We start from the raw sequence: 18379 nt of genomic DNA, 5'->3' as shown, positions 1-18379 counted from the left end.
AAGTGCTTATTAGCATCAATATCTGCTTTGCTAACATCTCCTCACACAGACCTCTTGAGCCCTAGAAAAATGAGATGGACATTTAGGTTTGCAACCTCCTTATAGACACAGAGTCATCCATAGGAGAAACTGGTAGGAAACATTGGCACGTGCCTTCCCCCTGGTGGGAGCACATGATCCATTTTCTTTTTCCTTTTCTTTCTCCACCCACTGCTCCTCATGGAAAAAAAAATTTAAACTACGGAAACATGTGAAAAAAAAAAAAAGGGCATGAATATAATGAACCACAGTCTTACCATACAGAGGCAGTTATTGTGACATCTTGACATTTTTGCTTCCAGAATTTTCCTCAACCATTGTAAAACATAGTTGAAATCATATTGAATGTATTATTTTCAGTCCCATTTCTCATTCATTTGATAGTCTCACAGCATTTTGATAAGTTGATTATAGTCAGCTTCATAACGATTGTCATTTGGGAGACTGGCAACCCACTGACGAAGCAGAAATTCAGCGTGAGTCAGTTCTTTAGCCCCATTGGTGGTTGCCTTTCACGTTGACTTTGAGATTTCTTCAGACCCAGGGGGGCATCTTGTTTACCATTACAATACTCCCCTCAGATTTCAATGCCTCCTGCCAGGCCATAGATTAAAGAAAAACTGGGCAAGGCTCTAGGTGGTACTCCAGTGAGAAAAGAAGGGATCTGAGCATTGAGCAAGTCTGAGTCCAAGCATGTGGTAACCATCCCCCTGGAAACAGCACCAGTGTTTTCTCAGTATCTTAGCTACCAGGACAAGCAGCATGAACTGGGGACAAGTCTTGTCTTAAGTGTCCTATGGAGTCAGAGATGGCAAGAGACAGCTCAGGTGGGCAAGGCCCAGCTCACACAAACTCCACTGCCCCAGATACTGCCCACCCATTGCATTTAGTACTTAGTGAATCTACAAGGTATTCAGACCCATTGCAAAGACAAATTAATGGAGGCCTGAAGATCTTAATGACTTGCCTAAATTAAGTAAGGGGCCAAGCTGGGATTCTAATTCAAATCCAGAGGTTTTTACATGATAACCAAGTTGCCTCTTGAGGTCCCTGAGAAGCTTCCTTTCTCAAGCAAAGCAATAAGATATTCATTTCTACTGAAAAATCTTCTCTCAAAAAATAAAGCCCCCAAGTATAGTCAGTAGAGTGGGCAACGTGGTATTACAGGTAGGTCCTGGTTCAGGACTGGGACATGCAATGTCCCGACTTGATCTGCTGGCATATTGACAGCTGGTGGTCCTGCCAAGTAGGGAGACTCCAGGCATTGCCTTGAATTGTCCTTGACTGAAGAGTCACCCCATCCGAGGGCATGCTGCCTCCCCAAAGACAGCCTGTACTCAGTTACTTGTCCATGTTGGAGATTTTAAAGGCTTGCCCTCATGCCTCAGAGTGGAACAATTCTGAAGATTCTAGAAGAGTCTAGACCAGCCATGGGGGGCTGCTGAGACCTTTGTTGCAACAGCCTCTACCCGGGTCCTTCTGCCTACTACCTCCCTCTTCGTTGTCTCACAGGCACCCATCCCACCAACACTCCCCAGTACATCTGCACATAATTTCCTTCTCAGAGTCTGTTTCTCAGGGATCTTGCCCTAAGACCTTAGACCATTAGTCACTTGCATGCAATGAATGAAGGGGGTATAGAAATACACATTTTCCTTCCATGACTCCTGAAAATTAGCATACTCCCCCTGTGCCACACTGAGGGGAGAGGGTCTTCTCTGCAAGAGAGGGCGGGGGTGGGGGAGCACTCTGAGAAACAGTAGGCTGGGTGGGGTGGCAGAGCTGGGGCCTTTCAGCAGCCAGAGGGATGGTATGTGCACTGAACAATTGGAAATGCCCCTACCTGTGAGGGAGACAGGAGGGAGGGACCCAGGAGGCAAGAAAGAGATTAAACCCATGGTTTTCAATCCAGGCTGCACATTAGAATGGCTCAATGATCTTTTTAAATATATTACTACCAGGAGCACCCTCATTCAACCCCGAGTGTCTGACTTGACTGATCTGGGGGAGGGTATTTTTTTTTTAATCTTCCTAGGTTATTCTAATGTACAGCTAGGATTGAGAATCATTTGGTGAACAGAGGTGGGCAGGCATGGAAGGCTAATAAGTGCCCCTAAAATCTACTCTACAAGTTTACTCTGACCACTGGTAGAAGGGCCCTGACTTTCCACTACAGATCCCCTCCAGGGCCCCCTGGCAGGCTCACAGAAGGCAACCCTACCTCTTAACCCTGTGAGGGCCCTCCAACCCTCTGGCAGCACCAGGGTCTTGGCAGGGCCCATGTGTGCATGTGGGGAGGGGGTTACCTTTTCTGAGCAGGAGGCCTGCAGCAACCAGAGCTACTACAGGGATTTGTCCCCAAAGCACTCTCCTGGGATGCCTGCTTACCCATGGATTCTCGTGCCCTACCCCAAATTTCCTAAATGGAAATCTCAACATTTTGTAACAACCCTCTCCCCCAGTGAATCTTACGTATATAACTTTGAGAACCACAGCAGAGGGCTCACTGCCAAAGAGCTTTCTCTCATACACCAGTTCACTGGTGTGACAGTTTTGTTTTCTATGCAGGAAAGGAGGTCTCCCCAACTCCTTCCTAGCACACACTTGGGTAGAAGTCAGTTCAGGTTCCCCAGTGAGCAGATGAGCTTGCTGGTGAGTATCTGAGTATCTGAGCAGAGCATGAGAATGTGAGAGCAGGTTCTTTCGAGTTAGTTTTTTCCTTTTAGCAGATTATTTTGAGTTAGTTTTTTGAGATAGTAAACATCGCTACATGGCTCGTGAATTGTCCCAAATATTTTTTTCCCGTTGTGCAATTGAATTGACAGTTTTGCATAATAAAAGGTTAACATGATGAACAAAGAAGAAATGAATAAAGCTTGATTGTTCAGACACAGAATTTGCAACGGAGCACACTGTACTTATCGTCATGCTCCATCCATTGTCGGATGATCGTCCTCTCCAGATGTAAGTATGGCCCTAGCATGGATAAAAATAGATATTAATAGGCTTGTACACAACCTCCCAGTAGCATTGCCTTATCAAGGAGGCACAACTATTTCTTTGACCTCCTCTTGGCTTTCTGTAATCATTAACTGGCATATCTCTGTATTGCTCATCCACAGTTAATACTTGGCAGTTTTCACTTCCTCGTTTCATTACTTTGTGATGGCACCAGAATTCAGATTAATGACATTATTTTGATTGTCTTTCATAGTGTGTCGGTGGGCAGTTGGCAGCCCTGTAAACGACCCCACGGGGACCCTCGGCTGCTTCAGGCCCCACGGTCTCCACTTTCTCCTTTCTCTTAAGGCCCCTGCCTAATTTGCTCTTTCCTTCTGGGGATTCACTTATCTGTGCTGTTGTAGTATTTTTGTCACACCCAAGATTGGCTTAGATGGAGACAGCCTCTTCAGGATGTCCCTTTCTTTCGGACCCCTCAAAATGAGCTTAGGCATACTTTTTAATTAGTTTTATTGTTCATCATGCTGGGGGACAGATGGAGAAACCCAGAAATCCACAGGAAAAAGCTGCACTGGATCTTGACCCTGCCAAGATCATTTTCTTCCTTCCTTTTTTTTTTTTTTAGAATTTTATTTATTCATTCATGAGAGACACACAGAGAGAAGCAGAGACATAGGCAGAGGGAGAAGCAGGCTCCCTACTGAGCAGGGAGCCTGATGCAGGACTCAATCCCAGGACCCGGGGAGCACGACCTGAGCCAAAAGCAGATGCTCAACTACTGAGCCACCCAGGTGCCCCTCCAAGATCATTTCGTAGAGGGTCTCAGGGAGTCTCTCCCATCATGAGGCACTGAGGATCTCTTTTCAAGGCAATTGATTCAAAACTCAGGGGTCTCACCAGAACCCAATGTGAATTTGGGGATATAGATCTAGTGGTTTCTCAGACCCTGCAAGAACCTGCTTGTCGATCCTTTGTTCTGGGCATCTCCTCTCTTCCTCTTCAAGGTCTGCTGACCCACAGAGAGCAGCCACTGGCAGGGTCTATGTGACATGATGGTGGAGGCCTGGGTGGGCCTCGGGACACTGCGGCCGTCATGGGTCCTGAAGGCAGGCCTGACTCAGTGGAAGAGGAGGTGGGTCCCAGGTGGGGACCAGGGGGCTGCATCTCAGAGCAGATGTGAACTGCCCCAGGTGGGAAGAATGTGAGGGGCATGGCACACTTCCTTCTGACCTAGAGTATGATAGGCTGGAGAATTATGAGTAGAGAGCACCCAGTTTATAGCCCTGGGCTGGATTTCTCTGGAAAACACAAATCCCTGGGAGTTGGCGTCCAAAGAATACATATGGATGAAGAGAGAGAACATCAAAGAACCAGCAAAGCCCCAAAAGGAAATGCCCTTTGGATCTGAAACAAGCCTTCTTCCCAGAGTCCCCCACGTTCATCCACAGAGACTTGTCTCCTAGTCCCAAGAATGCTCCTTTGGGAGATGGTTCCCTTTTCAACCCAATACCCCCAAGTCTTGCTCTGAGGCAATAGTAGTCGCTTCCAAGGGGAAAACAAAAATATTTGATGATATGAGAGAAGACAAAATCATCATCAGTAAGCAGGGAAACCCTCAGTGTTTTTAGGCACTGTCTCATGATACACTTAGGTGGGCAGAGCCTTCTGAAGCATTTGCACAGTGTATTTTTCTGGAACTATGGCTTTCAAACATTTTTGATTGCATACCCTATTAGTAAAGTCATTTTGAGCCCGCACCACAAATAGATGTCTATTTATTCATTAATTATATTCATGCGATAGTGTGTTTATTGCTGACTGTATTTACAGTGAAAGTTTCAGCAGAATATGTCCCCTGGGGTGCAGGCGTTCTGTTAAATAAATATGAGGGAGATGGGGCAAGCCTCATAACTCTCATATCACAGTCCACCATGACTCAGAGGAGAAGGGCCTGGCCCAAGGCAGAGAGCTAGGAATTGTGGAAGTGGGATTAAAGCCCACTTCCAATCATTGAGGGACCCCTCCCCATCCACCTGGCTGCCGCCCAGGGGTGCAGTCCCAGCCACACTTGGCAAGCGCTCCAATTCTTCCTTCTGTGGTCCAAACCCATCTTTTCCTCACCATCACAGGATGAGGATGGATCCAGTCACATCAGTGTCTGGTGCTTTCTACATTTTTTTCTTGCTTTCCCTATTTTATCATTCTCACCTGTAACACAGGTGAGCTGTGCTATCGGGGTTCTCATCTCTTTATTCCCCAATCTATTAAGCAGCAGGGATGTGGACCTTGCCCCAGGCTCACCAAGCCCAGGGGTTAATGAGGTCTGCAACCTATTTGTAGAAAGAAAGTGCCCTTTCCAGCAGAAGACCCATGTGAGGTGACTTACTCTGAGTGGCCCCTCTTGATGTGCAACACATGGCAGCCGCACGTTGCACTCACTGGGTGAGCCTGTTTCAAGAGGGCTTCTGTAGAGACTCGGATAACCCATTCCTGTTTCCCCACATAAAACAAAGGCACTGACATACCTGGAAACAATGGGGAAAAAAACCACACCCAAGGCAGCCAAGAAATCGGCTGCTCAGTGGGGGGCTCCAAGAGGTTAGCTGGAATTAGGAGGGGACAGAGAAAACCTTGCAGGTGAACACAACATCCTCTCTCCAGGAGGCCCTGAGACCTGGTCCAGGAGTCACTGTTTAACTAAGGTGGGGCACTCCCAGGTGAGCCCATATAAGGAGGAGCCTGAGGGAAGGAAGAGGCACAGACTCTGCCAACGCTGCTAGCCTGCTGCGTTTCCTCCAGAGACTGCTACCCTTCCTCTGCCCCCGCCGTTCTCCATCCTGCAGAGTGCTGCTGCTGAGCGTGTAGGACCTGGCCAGCCCTAACCTGGACCGCTGACATCAGATACACCCATCTAGGAAACAGGTAGGATGGGAGCGGTGACCTCCCGGGGCTTTGGACCAAAGTAGTGGTCCAAACTTCAGTGAGCATATGCATTTCTCCCAGAAGGTGTCTTAATTATGTCCATTCTGAGTCTTCCCCACCAGAGATGTGTGTTCGGTAGCTCCAAAAACCTGATACTTCTGGTGCAAATGGTCCAAGGTTAGGCTCTAAGGAAAACTAGGGCAAAGGATGAACCGACTCCCTAAGAGATCATCATCTAAGCTTGGCATATGTCCTCTAACATTAAGTCACCTTTGATTTTGTGTGCGAAGGGCTACATGGACTGTAAGGGACACTCTGTTGGAATGAATCCTGTCTCCTTGTTCACCCATGTTCAATTTCTGACACGGTGTACAGGTTTAATATTTGCAGAAGGAAGGAATGGGGCCCAGGCCTTGCCTTTTGTTTTCAGATGATCTAGCTTGATAATAACAAGAACAAAGTTGGAAAATCTGGATTGACCACAAGACTGATTCCCCCTTCAGAGATTGAGATGGTTTCCGTTACCCTTACGCTACCTCACTGTCGGTGCCTATGCCTCTGTGGCTGTTCAGGTCAGGTCGTCTTTGAGATGGGATTCTGTTCCTAGGGAGCTAGAGTGCTAGCTGTTTTGCTTGAACCCAAGCTAACCAGAGTAGAATAAGTGCAGACCTTTTCCCTCTGTGGATACAGTTGGGTTATGACCTGCTAACTGCCCTGCTTGTCCCTGGACAGAAACAGAACTTTGCTGACTCCCATGTGTCATCAATGGGGTAGTGACTCAGTCTCTCTTGAATTGTCCCAGCTGGACCTAAACCTGTGTTGTTGTTTTTTTTGGGGTTTTTTTTGTTTGTTTTGTTTTTTCCTGTGGGTGATAGCTTCAAGAGGATCCAATACTTAGCACATTGGGTAATGAGAACATAATTCGCCAAAGGTATTTGTGCCACCGGTATTTGTGCTTCCCACTCTCTACCTCCTGCCTAGGCCCTCTCCACCCCAGAGTCCTTATATGCACATTTGCATATAAAGGCTCTGATGTTACAAGCACCCTAACTCCACCTGCAGGACCATCTTCTCCCCTCAAATGTAGCTCAGGACTGTTAACAGAAATCAGCTCTTCTTTGCTAGGATGTCCTAGCCCAGTGGACACCTCTTAGAAAATGTGCCGGCAAGAACACTCAAGGAACATGGTTCTGCTTTTGTTCTGACATTCCTAGAGATGTTCAATCTAGCCTCAATAACAAGAATAGAGAAGAGGAGGCAACCTCCTTTAAAGGGCATAAGCCTGAAGGTCATCATTGCTTCTACTTATTATCACTTGTATTTACTGTGTTCCAGTGCAGCCCAGTACCTAACTATAACAGCTGATTGAAATAAACCAGGGTTATCCCCTTTATTCAAGTTGACCCATGAAAAAACTCAAGTGGCCCTGTGAGAGGTATTACAGGAATAAAACTCTGTGACCCCTCAGAACAGCTCTTCTTGGTCTTCTCTTGGATCAGGCAGCAAAGGGAAGATTGCCAGAAAAGGCTTCCAAAGTAGAAATCCAAATGTCAACCACCACACACTGGCCATCTCCTCTTCCATACATGCCTAGATTTGAAAGATTGCATTAAAACGTACTCTAAGATTTAGGGGAAGAGGTGTAAGCCCCAGGCTCTCCTCAGTGGAGGTCAGCAGTGTCGGAGTGAAGGAGAAAGCAGGCATCTTCACCAATATTGCCTCCCCCACCCAAACACAGTTCCCTTCTTGCATTTTCATGCAAGTTAGGTTGGCAGTGATGGTGATGAGAGGGTGATGTCAAGTATCTATGGACAAGATAGAAATTTATGGAACCAACCAGATTTAAGGGCCTAACGTTCTCCAGATCCTATTCAGGGGAGGTTCCTAACAAGACAGGAATAGTATTGCCAAGGTCCCTGGAAACAATGCAACCCTGCAAACCTGATTCTGTCAAGTGACCTCCATTTGAGACTCCTGATCTCTAAGATTGAAAGGTAAAATAAACTAATTTAAGTTGGAAGAAAAAAAATAAATAAATAAAGGCTCTGAGAAGGGCCCAACCAAAGAAACTGGTCCAGCAGAATCGGCCAGCACTTCCCATACCCAAAGCTGGGCTGGAAGCACTGCTTTGGGCCCTCGCCCTCCTGGGTTCCGTCTGGCTTGTCTTGATCCCTAAATTATCAGGGAACTCCTCTACCATGTACTGCTTTTTGCTTTGTACTAACCGTTTTGAATTTAAAAAGACTGTGATATGGTGGAGGCTGTGCATGCTCACCAGTCTGCAAAGCTGGGTCCCGCAATAAACAATCAGGAAAGCTTGACCGAAACCTTATTTCCTCATTTTAATAATTAAGATAGTTGAACAAGGTGATCCTGGAGAGGGGCCTTCCAGGCCCTGTGAACTGTGCAGCTGAGCGTCATCTCCTCCTGCTCAGAGACCCTCTATTTAGCTAATACACAAATGCAGGTAGGTCTTCAGGAGCTGGTGTAGGGGTGTGGCAATGAAGGCTGGGCCCACTGCTGCCCCTTCTGCTGGAGTCATAGGGAAGGATGCCAACAGTGTCCTGTACTGAGGTAGTGACCCAGGATGGGCTGCCTCTGAGTCCTTGGGCTCTGAGATTGACATTCTCATTCTGCCAAAAGAGCCACAAGGGACCTTTGGTTCGTTTCTCTCTGAAGTGATGGTCCCTCTGGCAGTTCTCTGCCTTCTGCTCCCTGGTCAGCCCTGCTGTGCCCACCTCCCGTACCTGTGTATCAGGTCAGGCCTGACCAGGAGGACCTCCTGGAGCTCAGGGGACTGAGCCAGGCCCCATCACCGCCTGGGGACCACAGGCCCTGAGGGGTGTATCTCCATCAGAAGTGACCACACACCTGCCTTCAGGAGACGCAGCCAGTGACCCACACCTGGATCAGTACTGGGCACAGGAGAGGTCACAGGAATCTTTCCTCGATTCTCCTTGCCAAATATCAGGTCTTGTCCCCAGTCAAATCCTTACCGGTGTGGCTGCCAACCAGCTAAGCTACATCATTCGGCTCCATCTCCAAACTCCCCAGCATCCCTTCAGGAAATAAAGGTAAGAAACTTTTAGATGGCATTGGCTGGGGGAGAAACTCGGGGCAGAGGCATTCAGGATGTGCTGGCTCCCAGGACTCTGGACTGCCGGCCACCGTGGGCACATTCCTTCAACTCTGGGGCCATCCTGATCCAACACTGCTGTCTCCCCATGATGCTGCCTGCAACTCTGTCTTCTTGTGACCACGTCACTCTCTCCAGATGGGCACAAGCCTCCCCGTGGCTCCCGCAGGGCCTTGCCTGTTCTGGCACAGAGCCGAGGCAGCAGGAAGGAGGGAGGCTTCCTGGGGTGGCATCTCCTCCTGGCTTCAGCTAAGGCTCCGTGGGTGCAGTCACTCCCTCTCCTGCCTGCTCTTCCCACAGGGCCTCTTCACACCCCTCACAGGCACGCTCCTAGATCCTCCGCTCCTCTTTTTCCCACCTCCTCTGCCTAACCCCAGCCCCTCCAGGTGTTCTGGCCTTCTTGGATTTTTTAAGGGGGGAGGTGAGAAAACGTGAAAGAAGGATTGTGGGAACTCTCAGAAGCCTAAGCCCCCCTCAGCCTGCTTTTCTCTGCTTCACTCACCTTCTCACACACACATACACACACCTCTTCTAACTTCATCACACACAGACATTCTAAGTTCATTTTCTTTCACAGTGCTCTTTGACCTATTTAATTCAGAAACTCGTTTCAAAAGACTTCCTCTCCCACCAACCCATGCCCCGTCCACATCCACCTGGGTGGAACCTTGGTTTCAGAAAATGCTCAGAGCAAGCAGGTTGACCTGGGCTTTCTTGGGACACACCATTGCCGTAAGTTCTGGAGCTGGTTGGCAAAGGGAGTCTCTCCCTTAGAGTGGTTGACTGCTGGTGCCACTGACCCTCTGTCTCCACCCCTGCCACCCCCACACCACATGGGGAGCGGCCGTTGGTAGAGCCAGGACCGGGCTCCCAGTCCCACACTCTCCCGCACTGCCCCTGTGGCCTCCACAGGCCTGAGATGCCCAGAAATGCCAGATGCACACTGGGAGGCCCGAGCTCCAACTGCTGTGGCCGGAGCAGTGGCCTGGATCTTACCCTATGGACCCGCGTCGCAGGAGGGGACTGTAGAGCAGGCCCAGGGGGTCTCTGCCATTGGATGCCTGAGGGCTCACGTCTGCGGGGTGAGAAAGCCAGCGGTGTGTGGGCTCCGATTCAGCACCACAGGATGCTGGGCTTGCATGAGAACTTTCCGTAGTGGGTTTTGTCCTTCCTGGCAGCTTGGCCTCATTGCTTTCCCACTTGTCCTCAGGATCCCCAACAACCCACCGGCTGTCTCGGTCCCCTGCCCTTCTCCCTATGTCTCTGTCTCATCTGTTTTCTTTACTTCATCTGCCTCTGCTGAAAGTCTAAGACCAAGAAAAAATTATTTAAGAATAAATTGATTATCTAAATGTGGTATCAACTTTCAAAGAACTTTAGGAAAGCGAAAAGGCCCTACACCCAGGGAACACAGGGCCAGCCTACACACCCTCTCTGATTCATGCCTCTAGGCCATGAGCACTCGAGCCTGGGCTCCCTGGGGAGGGTGGGTCAGAAATAGCAGCTCTGAAGACCTAGATTACACATGACAGGCCCCAATGTCCTAACCCCCGCCTCCCCCCCCCCCCTTCTTAAGAAGGAGCTGGAATGTGCTAAGTAGAAAGTGTATCTTCTCTTTATGAATAGGAAAAACAAAAACAAAAACAACCCATGCCCTGAAATCCCAAGATCATACCAAATATTACACAGTGTTTCTGGGGCACAGATAGAACCTAGAATGAACACTCAGCCTTGTCCTCTGAATATATTGCCAATATATTCAGGAACTTTCTAGGCTTCCTCTGTGATTAAATGACACATATCAGAGATCTTTGGGAATGGGAAAGAGGGTCTTTTCATGCAAAGGCAAGTTTCACTTTTTAAAAAAGATTTTATTTGAGAGAGATGGAAAGCATGAGCAAGGGCAGAGGGAGAAGCAGGCTTCCCACTGAGCAGGGAGCCCAACATGGGGCTTGATCCCAGGACCCTGGGACTATGACCTGAGCTGAAGGCAGACTCCTAACCGACTGAGCCACCCAGGCACCCCACAAGTTTCATTTATTTATGTCTGCACATGGTGAACCCAATTTAACTGAAAGAAATAATATATCAGTAGGTTCCTATTTCATTGTCTGCCCAGCGGTATTGGTTAGGGTGCATTAGAACCCACATTATCTGCTCCAGAAATATAGAACATTGCAGTGAAAAGCACCAACCTTCTGAGAGTTCTAAAGGGGGAACAGGCAAGAGGAAGGGTACAGCGTGCCTCAGACTCCCCTCTGCCCGGCATGCAGATCATTTTGCTACCCTGCAGGGTCTCCTATGAGGGACCCATTGGCTGAGGTCTTGAGCAACCTGAGACCCCAGGTCCTGGAAGCAGCTGGAAGAGGCTGGGTCCACACAGTGAGGGCACCAGGGAGCAAGGAGGATGGGGCTTCACTATCTGGGGGCCACAGAGAGTGGTTTTGGCTTTCTGCCTCCCACCCCGGCCGGGCCACCCATCTCCTAGGCCATCAGCCCTGATGCTGAACCCGAGTCCCTGGGGGGCAGGCAGTGGGTGGTTCTGTTTGGAACATTTACTCCTCTGCTGCCTGTTCCAGGGCTGGGAGCTTTGAAAATCTGAAGCCATGCTAGAGCCTTCTTTCTTTTCTTTTTCTTTTCTTTCTTTTTTTTTTTTTTTTAAGATTTTATTTATTTATTCGAGAAACAGAGAGGCAGAGACACAGGCAGAGGTAGAAGCAGGCTCCATGCAGGAAGCCTGACATGGGACTCGATTCCTGGTCTCCAGGATCACACCCTGGGCTGAAGGCAGCGCTAAACCGCTGAGCCACTCGGGCTGCCCTAGAGCCTTCTTTCATTTCTCTGGCTCCCATGGCCCTCGGTGGGTTAGAGATGACCTCAGACCTCTCAGTCCTAATGAAACAGAAGAGAAGATGCCCCTTGGCAGGGGACAGTGACATGACCTTCTTGCAGGCCAGATCGCCAGCCTCAAAGCGGAGGGCTGGACGGGAGTCTCTGCCAAGGGCTGGCCAGACTTGACTTCTTTGACTGTGAGCCTCAGTTTCTCCTACTGGATAGTGAGCCCACAGACTCCTCCTCTGAGACCTACCTTTCTAGGGGCCGCACATCCCTCTCATGGCTTTCAGGCCACAAAGGCCAGAAACTCACTGAGATGATTCTGAAGTGGGGGAAGCACAGGTCTAGGTGTTAACTTCCTTTCTAAAATATAAAGTTTGTGCTCCTTTTCACCTTGACACCACCTCATACTACGTCTCTTGAGAGATAGTCTTGTGCCTTCCCAGCTCATAGGTGATTTGTATATGTACAAAATTCCCCTTCTTTCTCTTTTTCTCTCTACCTCTCCCCCTCTAACTCCTTCTCTTCCCCTTGCTCTATCTCCCCACTGCCTTCATCTCTCCCTCTCCTCCTCTCCTCCTTCCTCCTCCTTCCTCCCCCTCTTCCTCTCCATACTCACCTGCCTCTCCCTCCATTCCCCCTTCTCTCTCTCTCCAAAGCCCTGAGGTGTGCCTAGGTGTCGTATAGCTGCAAGTGGTTTGCACGGGGCTTTTTTCCGCCAGAGAGCAGTTAAGTGCCTTATTTTCTCCACTCGGGTGGCTAAATTATTCTCAATGTGTTAAACAGTGTAATTAAACACATACACACGCGAGTGCGCCGGGCCCCTTCCCCCACCCTCCTTCCTTGCTCCTTGTCAGCAGATAGAGTGTCAGCCCCAGCCTTCAAGCTCTGTTAGTTTTAATTTGAGTTGTGGAATTAGTAATGGGTTTTGCTGGAACACTGTTGTGGGAAATAGATCGCTCCTCGTGCAGGGTTTGGGCACCATTTCAAATGAGTATTTGTTAAAGGGAAAACCATCCCTTGTCATGTTCTGCTACATTACATCAGATTTATTTCCATTGTTCTGAAAAACACCAGCCAGGAGAGAGCTGTGTGCATCACTCCTGGGCAGGGAACAATTGAACTCGGGCTTCCTGTTTCTTAGCTCATTGAAAACAAAATGCGAACAGAATCACCCTTTGTTGCTGGGACTTGCTAAGCTCCTCCTGGAGGCGCAGACCCCAGGGTAGGCAAGCGGGGCACCTGTCTCTGTGAAGCCTGTGGAGCTGCGGGCTGGTCCTGTCAGTACCACCGGCACAAAGTGGATGGTTTGGTGGCAAAGCCTGGATGTGGAGGAAGAACAGTTGAGAGAACCCCAGCAAGTGAAAATTGAAAGGATCTGCCCAGTGCAAGGATTCTTCTGCGCAACCCCTTCCCCCACCTGCCCTTTAAAGGTTATTCAACCTCGGCTTGACCATCACCACTGAAGAGCACACATGGTCATTTGTGACATTAGCAGATCTTCGGCGCTATCCGATAAGGCATCCACTGACATGGGTAGATATTTACATTTAAATGTAAATTAATTAAAATAAAATTTAAAATTCAGTTCCATAGTTGCACTTGGCTGTATTTCCAGCGCTCAATAGCCACATGTGCTAGGCTTCTGGGTACCACTCTGGGGATCTGGCGAGATCTACTGTTGGAAGTCCAAGATGCAGCTGGCCAATGCCTGGCATGCCCATCACCTGTTACAGTGCCCTCGCCCCTGGGTTCAGGTTCATGGCTAGGGCAGTGGGCACCTGGGGAGATGCTGACACGCTGATCATCAGGAGACCTACCACATAGCTTTTATTACATCCCATGCCAAGCCCTTGATAAAAAATCATGTTGCTTAATATCCCATGTAGTGCTCTGAGGCTGATTACCACCACCTCCAGCCCATTTTTTTTGTAAGGAAAGGAGGCTCAGATAGTAAGAGCATTGCTCAAGATAAGTCAGTCTCTAAGCAACATCTAAAGTCAAACTTAAGTTTAAAGTTTCAAACTGATTCCACATGCTCTTGACCACCATCCTATGATGTTGACGTCATCTTCTTTCTTTGTTCTTCTTTCTTCTTTTTCTTTCTTCTTTCTTTCTTCTCTCTTCTCTCTTCTTTCTTTCTTCTTCCTTCTTCCTCTTCCTCCTTCTTCCTCCTTCTTTTAATAAAGGGCCCAGACAGAGTCCAGTTTTCTGAACAGGAACATAACCCTGGGAGGTCAGAGAAGCAGCAAGAGGGAGCCAGACTGTGGGACCAGGATGGCTAAATCCCTGTTCTCTCAGATCAGGATTATTCTGGAGCACTGGGAACAGGACTTCTGGGCTGGGTCTGACAGTCACTGTAAGTCCCTTGGTCTGTCTTTCTCCCAGGAAATGTTTCTAGATTTCCAACTTCTCAGGAGGTGGTCTCTAGATTCCATATGTGTTTAGTTGCTGGCATTTTTGTATCATTAGAAAACCCCACCTTTTCCAGGTGGATGTAACTGCTTACCAGAAAACCTTGCTTGCAAGCAAAGGGCTCCGTCCTGGCTGGGTGCCCTGTGCTACCCTAACACCCTGCTTTGGCTACCACTGAGGGTGCTGATGTGCTGCTTGAAATGTGGCCCCCAGAACTGAACACAGTGGATTGGACGTCTGCCAGTGGTCAAGAGCAGCTTCGTAGGAGGCCAAGATCTACCCAGTGTCTCTAGCAGCACCTCCCTGCCGTGGCAACTGCTCAGAGTGGGCACATCTTTCACCATGTTGTCTCATTTACGATAGGAAGCCAAATAAGCCCTACAAAGTCTTTTCAAAATGAAAGTGAGCCAAGGCAAATCTCACTCACTGTTTACTTGCACAGTTAACTTTTAAATGAGAAGACAGATTTGCAGTTTCCTTGGGTAACTTCCATCCTCTCGGTTTTGAGGTCCTTTAGAATTTTAATTGTGCCATCTGCTTGGATAATTGTTCTTCCTTTATATCATTAAAAATGATGAAAAAGTTGAAAAGTATCTTCATTTTCATTTCAACATCTTCATCCAGGATCAAGATAAAAAAAAATGTTAAGCAGGACAGGACAAGGGAGAGTTCTGCGACTATTATGGCACGGTGATTTTGAGATAATCCAAAATTATTCATCCATAATCTCTAGCTCAAACTGTGAATTCTGTGTCCTCTCCTGTACTACACCACACAGTATTTCTGTGCTATACAATACTATAGCGTACAACCTACCCAGTCTTGCAGTCTAGTCTGATTTTGCCATCCTATATATAGGAAATAAGGGGAAATTTTATCAAATACTGTTCTTAAAAAATCGAGGTATGTTCTATATGTATCTTAACACACATGACCACATCTATGTGGCATTCTTCTCCTCTAAAGTAGGAACTTTTTTTGAAAAGTAAAAAAGAAAAAGAGAAAGAAAGCTTAGTAATTGATTTTGATAAGGCTGTATTTGCTTCTAGAAACCCGAGTATCATTTCCTAAGTGTTCAAAGTGTTTCTTTGTAAGTCCACTTCAGAATGCTGCTGTGAATATCCTACTTCTTAAAAATATTATTATAGAGTTATAAACAGTTTTTAAATCAGTGCTTTGGGGAGGAATGATTGTTAATTACAAATAAATTTCCTGTTTTATTTATTTATTTATTTATTTATAAGATTTTATTTATTCATGAGAGACACACATAGAGAGGCAGAGACACAGGCAGAGGGAGAAGCAGGCTCCATGCAGGGAGCCTGATGTGGGACTCGATCCCAGGACCCTAGGATCACACCCTGGCCCAAAGGCAGGTGCTAAACCGCTGAGCCACCCAGGCTGTCCAAACTTCCTTGTTTTAAAAAGAGAATCCCTCCCAAAGTTTCTTATATTATGTTCCCAAATGCATTAACATTTGGCTCAATTTATAAAAATTAAACTTCCAAACAAATAATCATAACACATTTCTATTTGCGTGAGAATATCTATGTTCATCAAAAGATACTGTAAATGAAATAAAAAGATAAGCCACCAAGTAGGAAAGGATATTTGCAATACATATGACTAACAAAAGATGACTATCCAGAGTAAATAAAGATTTCCTACAAATCAATAAGAAAAAGACAACGTGATAGACAAATGGGCATAAGATATGGATATTCATTTCACACAAGAGGGAATATGAATGAAGAATAAACATACTGAAAGATGCTCAGTCTTACCAGTAATCAGGGAAACATAAATTAAGACTGCAAGGAGTTGGCATTTCACTCCCACCAGATGGGTTCAAATGAGAAGCTCGCCAGTAACAAGTGCTAGTGAGGAGAAAGAGTGATGGGAACTCTTATACATTGCTGGTGAGATTATAAATTGGTACAACCTTGGGAAATAATTTGGTATATTTAGTGAAGTTGAATATATGCATAGACTAAACAAATTCCACTCAGTGGTCCTACCACTTCACGTACATACCAAAAGTATATGAAAGCTTCAGTTGCCATCTCCCTATCCAACACTTAATATGGTCAGCATTTAAAATTTTAGCCTCTCTAATGGGTGGGTGGTGATTACTTCGTGTAGTAATAATTTGCATTTCACTAATGACTTAAAATGTAAAGCATTTTTTCACGTTGGTAATTGCCTGTTTTTTGGGTAAAGTGTTCATATCTTTTGACCATTTTTAATGGGTTCTTTTTCTCTTATTGATTTAAAAGAGTTCTTTATGTATTCGAAATACAAGTCCTTTCCCTGTTTTTTGTGTAATTTGCATTTTTGTTTTCTTCATGGTGTCTTTCATGTTTTGGATGAAGTCTAATTGATCCATTTTTTTTTTTTCCTTGTAAGGCTCATATTTTTGCATTCTGTCAAAGACACATTTTCCTACCCTTAAGTTTGCAAACATTTTTCCTATGTCTTCCTCTATGCAAGTATTTTCTTCTGTTTTCTTCTAAAAGTGTTATAATTTTAAGCTTTATTTTTAGGTTTGTGGTTGTTTTGACTTGATTTCTGTATATGGTATGAAGTAAGGGTCCACATTTTTTTGTTGTTGTTGTTTTGTACTTTTTTCCATATAAAATTGATCCAGAATCCTTTTTTGAAAGACGTTTTTATCTCCATTGAATCATCTTGGAAACTTTGTCAAAAATTAATTGACCATTTATGTTGTGGTTGGTTTCTGGATTCTCCATTCTGCACCATTGTTATGATTGTCTATCTTTTTGTCAGTTGAAGTCAGCTGGCTAAGTGTCCTTCAATGTGGTTTTTTTTTTTTTTTTTAAGATTTTATTTATTCATGAGAGATGCATAGAGAGAAAGAGAGAGAGAGAGAGAGGCAGAGGGAGAAGCAGGATCCCCGCAGGAGCCCAATGTGGGACTTGATCCTGGACCCCGGAATCATGCTCTGAGCCAAAGGCAGATGCTCAACCACTGAGCCACCCAGGTGTTCCTTTTTTTTTTTTTTTTTTTTTTTTAAAGTAGGGTCCACACACAGCATGGAGCCCAATGCATGGCCTGAGCCCACGTCCATAAGATCAAGACCTGAGCCAAGATCAGGAATAGAATGCTTAAATGACTGAGCCATCCATCTTTTAAAGAAGACCCCAATGTCTTCTTTAAAAAAATTTATTTGGTTATTCTAGTTCCCTTGTGTTCAAGTATAAATTTTGGAATAAGCTTGTCAATTTCTTTAAAAATGAAAAGACATTCTAAAATTTTAGTTGGGATTGTATTGAATCTGTAGATACATTTGGAGATACTGAGTTTTCCAATTAATTTAGGTCATCTTTAATTTTTCTCAGCAATGATTTGTAGTTTTTGATGTTAATTTTTTCAGCAATGATTTGTAGTTTTTGATGTAGAGAGCTTGGATGTCTTTAGTTAGATGTTTTCCCCAAGTATTTGTAATGGAATGCTATTGTTTTCCTATTGTTTGCTGCTAGTTTATGATAATATAACTGATTTTTTAAATATTAACCTTGTATTGCTAATTTGATCATTAATTCTAGACTTATTTTCTTATAAACTGTCTAGGAGCTCCAGTACAATGTTAAATAAAAGTGGCGATAATGAACACTAAAAAAAGGTGACAATGGGCATTCTTGTCTTAACTATGATCATAAGAGGGAAAATATTCTATTACTAAGGATTATTTTAGCTGTAGATTTTTTTTATACATACCCTTCATTAGTTTGAGAATGTTATGTACTTTTCTAGGTAACTCTTCTTTGTGAATTTTTACCATAAATATATGTTGAATTTTGTCAGATAATTTTAATGTAATTACTGGCTTTGTTTTTAGCTTTTTAATATGGCTAATTACACTGATTTTTTTTTTTTCAGTGTTAAACTAAACTTGCATTCCTGAAATAAATCCTACTTAACTTGATGTACTATTCTTTCTCTTCTTTTTTACATTGTTAAATTGGATTTGCTGAAATTTTGTGAAGGATCTTTGCTGTCTCTGTGAGGAATAGTGATGCATAAATTTTTTTCTGGGATGTGAATTTGTTC

General features: G+C 45.6%; 1 protein-coding gene across 3 annotated transcripts in view; it reads left to right on the top strand.

The window, feature by feature from the left end:
- Window positions 1-5772: 5772 nt before the first annotated feature.
- CAPN13 (calpain 13) overlaps window positions 5773-18379 on the top strand; it is a 78433-nt gene continuing 65826 nt past the window's right edge. For all 3 annotated transcript variants that reach the window (XM_038561197.1, XM_038561196.1, XM_038561195.1), the window contains exon 1: window positions 5773-5922. The gene's annotated coding sequence lies outside the window, so the exon portion shown is untranslated. The remainder of the gene's footprint in view (window positions 5923-18379) is intronic.

This window comes from Canis lupus, chromosome 17 (genome assembly GCF_011100685.1).
Source record: "Canis lupus familiaris isolate Mischka breed German Shepherd chromosome 17, alternate assembly UU_Cfam_GSD_1.0, whole genome shotgun sequence".
NCBI classification, from domain to species: domain Eukaryota; kingdom Metazoa; phylum Chordata; class Mammalia; order Carnivora; family Canidae; genus Canis; species Canis lupus.
Note: the sequence above shows the minus strand (reverse complement) of the source record. Positions and strands in the feature narration are given on the sequence as shown.